Consider the following 6,900-nt stretch of genomic DNA (forward strand, 5'->3'; position numbering starts at 1 on the left):
ATTCTGTAGAGGTGCCAACAAGACTCAGCTGCAGCATGGTCCAGAGGGCAGAAAGAGACAATCTGTGTGAGCCTCTCCCTTGTATACAGTAGGCTTTCAATTAGTCCGCGTTTCCCTCACTGGCCTCCACAATGCTGAGTGACCCTCGTGGAGGTTAGAGTATGGCTCTAGAGACCTTGATTTCAAATCCTATCCCTGCCCTGTGTTTGCCGTGTGGCTGGGGACAAGTCACTTCTCAGAGCCTCGGTATTGTCATCTATAAAATGGGGGCAACAGCAGGATACACCCCAGGGGGCTAAGAGAATTAGAGACCACACTGGATATGTTTCTATCTGATGCGCACACCCAGCCTCCCTCTGGAGGAGGAAGGCTCGGCCCTGTCTCCAAGGGCTCAGGATCTCTGCGGCCCTCAGTTCCTTGGAAGCTCCCGCCCCCTGGCCTTCCAAAGACTCCTTGGAAAAGCTGAGCAACGTGAGGAGCCAAGAAGCTGTCGGACGAGAGCCTTAAGAGAGCAGCCTCTCGCCCTCCTTTGCCCTGCCTGCCCTTCTCTGCTCCTCCCTGCCTGAGCAACCAGCTCTCGGGAGAAGACTGAGGAGCCCCAGGTCTGGAGTAGGGATGCTGTGGTAGGAAGAGGCTAATCAGTACCAAGCTCCTGTCATGGGCCAGTGCGCTAGACATTTACAACAAAGCGCCGGCACAGGGATCGATTTTAATAGATGAGAAATGGGCCTCAGAGCCAACCCTTATACCGCTTCAGGACGGAAAGCAGAAAGAGCCAGAATCAGGGTCGGACCAGGCTTATCTTACTCCACAGTCTGTGCTCTCAGCCCAAAGCTGCCCCAGCGTGTGTGCTGGGAGCCAGCAGGACAGGGGCCTCTGTGCCCGGTGCATGAGTGGGAGGGTGCTGAGGGGGCCGGTGAGTGAGGCGCTGACTTGATTTCCAGGCTGTGGGATTCCAGGCTAGTCTGAAGCTAGGGGTCCCTGGGCAAGCGCGAGGGGCAAGGAGTAGACAGGCCTGGACCCGGAAGGAGTTAAATGCATAAGGGGCCTGGGTGAATCAGAGGCTCCGCAGGCTGAGATGGAAATTCCCTGTGCATGGCGTGTGGTCACCCAGAAAAGGGAAACGGTGCTTTTTGGAGCAGAGGACGGCGGGGGCTCCAACCCGGGAGCAGATGCCTGCCTGGGTGGGGCTGGCGAGGGCGTCGTGACCAAGGAGGCCTGGCTTCCGGGTGGGAAGAAGGAGGCAAGGAGCCATGAAGCCAGGCCAGGCCTGGTCATTCTGTGGTGTGTCCATGGGCCTTGACAGATGAATAGGAGTTCACCGGGCCCAGAGGAAGAAAGGGCACTTGACTCGAACTGTGGGAAGCACTAGAGCCCAGGCCCAGGGGTGGGACTCAGCATGGAGAGCCCGTCTCCCCGGGCTTTTGTTGGGGACCTCTTTCCTATCCCACCCGAGGGACCCCTCCTTGCCCCGGGAACCACCCATCGCCTTCTCCTGGGTCTCCCAGCCTCAGTCTCCCTTCCAGAGTCCTCGCATCTTGTCACCCATCTGCCTCCCGCACAGGACTGTGGGCAGGCACCATGTCCTGGCTCCAGAGACAGCTTCTGCCTGCTGTGTTTGAGCACTGACAATCCACGGAAGAGGATTCTGACGTTCAGAGAAGTTAGGCGAAATGCAGCCCGCTGGCTGGGGCTGAGGGGGATGCGGGAGCCAGGGCTCTGCTTCAGCTGGGACTTGGTGGGAGGCATGGAGTGGGGCAGGCAGAGCCTTCTCCTGGGGCCGTGGAGGGGGACCTGGGCCGCTGACGACCAGGTCTGGCAGCTCCAGGGTCCAAGGCCTGCGTGTCCCTCAAGCTTCGGGACAGCCTGGCTTCCTGCCTTGTCCCCGGGGCTGGGAAACTTGTGTCCTCCCTGGGAAGGAGATGGGCGGATGAGATGGAGCCAGGGCCAGTCAGATGGACAGACAAGGGGACTGGGTGTCGGGAAACCCTGACTCCCGGTCCAGACACTTGCCCACTGCGTAGCCTGGGACGCGCGCCTTGCCCTCTGCGTCCCAGCATCCATTTCTGATGGAGACGGTGGGACAGGCTCTATCTGGGGATGAAAAGAACCGACCCGCTCTGCGCCATCGTGAGAGAGCTTGTTCATGATTTGAAACAAGTGTTCCTTGTGCTGTCTTCTGCCTCTTCCTAGAACAATCCCCCGCTGCAGCGTGAGCCGTGGTCTCAGGCCCAGCATCCATCTGTCCCAGCTCAACTCTGCCCCGCAAGAGGGCCTGTGACCCACACCAGCCGGATGAGGGGGCTGAAGCCCATCTCACAGACAGTAGATGGCTGGGGCTTCCCACCCAGAAACAAGCCCCCTGGAAGGCCCCGGGTGCCCCCAGGCCCACTGCAGTGCCCCAGATTCCTTGCCCCCACCATCCCCCCCGGAAAAGGTCAAGGAGCTGCTGGAGCGGCTACCCTCGGGCAGGGCCGAGCAGCGTCATGGCGGCCATCAGGGCTGGAGCTTTTCCAGTCACGAAGGGGAACTGAGAACTGTGGGAATGTGCTTTGGGCAGGCCAGAGTGGGCCGGGCCCTGGTGGGAGGGGGCTGCTCCAAGAAGCCCAGGCTCATGGGGTCCTGGGTGGGGGTGAGGAGTTGAAGGGGACCCCCCCACCTCCAACCAAGAGGCTGAAGGGCCGGGGACGGGGTGTGTGGGGGTCACTGTGAGGTCCTGGCAGGTTGTCCAGAGAGAGCTGGCCGGGGCAGTGGGAGGTTGGGGAGCTGTGTGGGGAAGGAAAGAGGAAGCCGTGTGGAGCGGGGGAGGGGGCCGCGGGGGATGGAGTGGGGGCCGGGGGGCCTGGAGCCACTCTGGCCGCAGCCACTTCGCTTCTCCCGGTTTCGGTTTGTAAATAGCTGCTGGCTCCGTGCGGGCGGGATGGGTCCTGCCCCTTCTGTGGCCCGTGTCCAGGCAGGTCCAGGTCTGAGCTGCACAGGCTCCCGCCCTGGGTTTGAGGACCCCCCACCATGGGCATCGAGGCTGGCCCGGCCTTTGGCCTTGATGGGCAGGTTCTGGCGGGCCCAGTTCTGGGCAGCCCCAACCTGTGGTCACTGAGGTAATACAGCTGGGATAGAACTTGATGACTTGGCCAACACTGGGCTTATTTATAACTGGGCCTCCGTGGGCAGAAGAGCAGCTGCGGAGCCGCCAACTCAGCACTTGGGCTGACCCCAGGCACCAAGGCAGGGGACGCGATGGCAGCGGCCAGGCCAGCCTCCCAGCCCCTCAGGCTGAGCACCAGGGTCTTGGGATCCTGGAGGCCTCTCTGGCTGGAACCAGTCCTTGGCCGTCCGCGATGGACAGGCCTTGAGACTGAGGAGAAGCCACTCAGGAAGTGGGCCCCTCAGAACCTCCTGGGCCGAGTGGGGTGGCTGAACTCAGTCAGTGGACCGGTCAATTCCCCCAGGGGCACCCAGGCCTCGGCCTTCCTGCAAAGAAATTCTTCCTCCAGACGTCAGATGCTGTCAGCAATCTCCACAAGCAGCCAAGTCATCTGCCCTCCCCTTCTTGCAAGAGCAGCTTGAAAACAAAACAAAACACATTCGGGGAAAAGGCAATGCCAAGTTCCCGACGCCTGGCCCTGGTGGTGGAACCTCCAGGCACCTGATGCCTGGAGAAGGCTCTGGGCCCTCCCGAGGCCCACGTGTCACGCCACACAGGCACCCACCTCCTTGCCAGACAGAGGAGAAGGGCTGGCCCTGCCCCTAGCCCTACTCGTCTTTCTCCTGAGAAAGAATGTGAGGGCGTACCAGACCCTTTCCTAACATTTGTAGGAATACAGAGGATCCGGAGATCTTTCTCCCGCTCGGAATCCTTCCGAGTCAACCTTGTCTGCCACCATTCTAGGTCTGTCCCATCCGCAGCCTGTCTCCCTAACCTGGTGCTGGCCTTTCCCGGCCTCCACACCTCAATTGGAAGTCTGGTTCCCCCAGCAGCTGTGCTCTCCCCTGCCCCTGTCTCTCCAAATCCCTCTCTGTCCAGGCCTACGCCAAGCCCCACCTTGGAGGGTCCCAGTCTCAGGGCCCATCTTGTCCTCAAAGCTGAGGCTCTTGGGATGGAAAATATCAAGGAACGTCAGAATTGGGCCTGAAATGCGTGAGGGATTTTAGACTCTGAGTACCATGATCACCTCACGTGAAAGAGGAAACCAAGGCCTGGGGTGGGTCAGGGATGGCCAGAGGCACTCAGAGAACAAAGGACAGAGCTGGGACCAGAGCTCCCGTCCCTGGACCTCGGACCCTCTGGACCACCTGCTCGGCCTCGGGCAGCCCTGCCTGGCCCCTTCCTCTTGGCAGAAGCTGTTGGGGATGGGAGGCATGGGGGCCCTGGGGTTGGGGGGTAACTCGGGCCATCTACTGCCCGGGTCGGGGCCTGGGGTGCGGGCCCACTCAGGCCCCTCTGGGCAGGGTCGGCGCGCCGCCCTGCCTGGAGCCACCCCGGCTGCAGCTGCCCCTGTTTCCACATCGGCAGCAGCAAGTCCGGCGCCTGAGAAAACAGGAAGCGCCCAGTCACCACAGGAAGCGTGTGTGCGCAGCCTCCCCGCCCCCGGGCCATTGCAAAATGCCAACAGCCCGGTTACCACAGGCACCACACCGCGGCAGCCGGGACGCTCCGCCGCCAGGTCCGCCCCGGGGGCCGGGCCGTCGGACTTCAGCCCTCACCTGCCTGGCCCCGGCCTCGGCCGATGTCCAACGAGGGCAGGGGGGCGGCCTCGAGGAGCCGGAGGCCTGGGCTTCGGGCCTCCCGCCTTCCTCTGGGTGCTCAGCCCCATCCCCCAGAGGCGGCTGAACCAGGCCCCCTCTGGCCATCGAGAAATCAGAATATGGGGTCAGGGGTCACAGAGAAGCCGCCTCTCCGGCCTAAGGGTTAGCGCGGGAGGACTATTTGATGGCCTTCGACCTGACCGGGCTCCATCCGCCAGCCTCCCGAGGCCGCGGCCTCAGAGCCCGCCACCCCCACAGCCCCTGGGAGCTGTCTGCCGTCAACCCCACACCTGCCACACCCTCTCGGCCCGGCCCCAGCCCTTCCCGACCGAGACTGAGCCCGCCCCTGGGGTCCTGCCCCCGGGCCAGCCTTGGGGGGGCCGGGAGCGGGGGTGGGAGACTCTCCTCGTCCACCCTACCTGCGCCGACTCACCTCTCCTTTACGGCTCCCGGCGCCGGGGCTCACCCTTTGGAAGGAGATGGGAGTCCCGCAGGGCCTGCACTGCTCCAGCCCCGCGGACAGCAAGGAAAAGAGAAGAGAGCAGAGCATTTCATGGCTATAATAAATCAAAGGGGGAAGTCGGAGCAGGAGAAATAAGAAACTTCCCTACCCTGGGCACAGGGACCTGCCAGGCGGCAGCCCCCGGCACCCCACGGCTTTCCCTCCTCCTCCCTGCATCCCTGGCGGGGGGGTGGGGGGCCGGATAGGGTGTCTTTTCCCCTAGGCCGAGGTACCCCACCTGCCCGGAGGTCCCCTGGGAACCCTGAAGGCCCAGGCTCAGCACTGGGCCTCAGTTTCCTCCAAATGGGCACGGGGAGATTCAACAAGGCTGTTCCTCTGAGGAGGCAAGGGCTTAGACTGCCCTACATAGACAGCTGAAGATGGGTAGGGACCCTCTGGACAAGGACCCTCAGGGCGTGAAGGGGTGGGGGGCGGGGGGGGGGGTGAAGCATCTGAGAAGTCCCAGTGGGACGGCTGGGCTGGGCTGGACAAACGTCTGTGAAAGGAGACGGGAGAGTCAAAGCAAGAGGCCAAGAGGCAGGAGCACGGAGTGGAGGTGGGGAGAGCCCTAGACTGTGACAACAGGCAGGACTGTGACCTCAACTCTGTCCCTGCACTTTCTCAAACCAGACCAGGGGCCCAGGGCCTGGGGTCCACAGGGCAGGCCCCAGATACACGCAGTCACTCAAGACATCACGTCTTCTGGAGTGTCCACGCAGGTAGAAAATGAGAGTAGAAACTGATCTTTTTAAAATTGTGCGTGGGGTGGGGGAGCCCACCTTTTTAACAGGATACAAATCTGTATGAATTTTTAAGACAAGAAGAAGGAATTTCAGAAATACGTTGGCTAGTTTTGGCCCTGTTGTGAGCGACGCCTCCAGCTTCCCCTGCTGTTGGGGTATCTTTACTGGAACCCTCCTGAGAAGGCAGGCTCACTCCCCTTTACTCCAGGGGTCTCTGCTCTCACTCAGAGCAAATGCTTTGGGCCCCACCTGGGCTCCCAGCCCCCAGGGTCTCCCCGCAATATCTCCTGAACAGCTGGCAGCCTAGAGCTCAGAGTCCTAGGAGACAGCAGCAGGGCCCAGGATCCCTCTGCGCCTCTGAGATCACGCTGCTTCACTCACAACCTCGTCGGGCAGATAAGATAAGAAAGTGGCTGTGACTGTTGGAGAGTCCGGGCTGCAGAGCCAGACAGATTGGGGAGCCTGCAGTGTGTGACCCTAGGCAAGTGATCTCGCCTCTTGGAGCCTTGGTTTCCCCACTGGGGAAAGGCCTCACTTGAAAGCTGGTAATGTAGGACAAAGGAGATCATGGTCTGGGGCCTCACGGTGACCGTGTGGCCAGCAGCACACAGCGACCGCCTCCTCCCAGAAGCCCCCACTTCCTCCCTCCTTTCCCTTTCACCTGCCTGAGAACCTCTGCTCCCTGCTCTTCTCTGCACGCCCAGGGCCCCTGACCTCCCTCTGACCTGTCCTGATCTGGGAGAGTACCGGAGCTGGGGTTCCCAGCCCTACCCCAAGGCACTACATCTGTGAGGCGAGGTCCTTGGACGCTCAACTCTTGCCCTGGCAGGACTCCCCACGTCTACTCACACACTTCCTGCCCTCCCAAGATACCACCTTTCATCCCCAGACAGCCACACGGTTTGAACA

General features: G+C 61.8%; 1 long non-coding RNA gene across 1 annotated transcript; it reads right to left on the minus strand.

Moving 5' to 3' along the window:
- Positions 1–655: 655 nt before the first annotated feature.
- Positions 656–5,672, minus strand: LOC139187380 (uncharacterized). The gene is made up of 2 exons (XR_011570954.1): positions 5,180–5,672; positions 656–1,911 (listed from the first exon to the last, which is right to left on the minus strand). It is a non-coding gene; the product is annotated as an uncharacterized lncRNA (long non-coding RNA).
- Positions 5,673–6,900: the final 1,228 nt, after the last annotated feature.

Source organism: Bos indicus, chromosome 15 (assembly GCF_029378745.1).
Source record: "Bos indicus isolate NIAB-ARS_2022 breed Sahiwal x Tharparkar chromosome 15, NIAB-ARS_B.indTharparkar_mat_pri_1.0, whole genome shotgun sequence".
NCBI lineage: Eukaryota > Metazoa > Chordata > Mammalia > Artiodactyla > Bovidae > Bos > Bos indicus.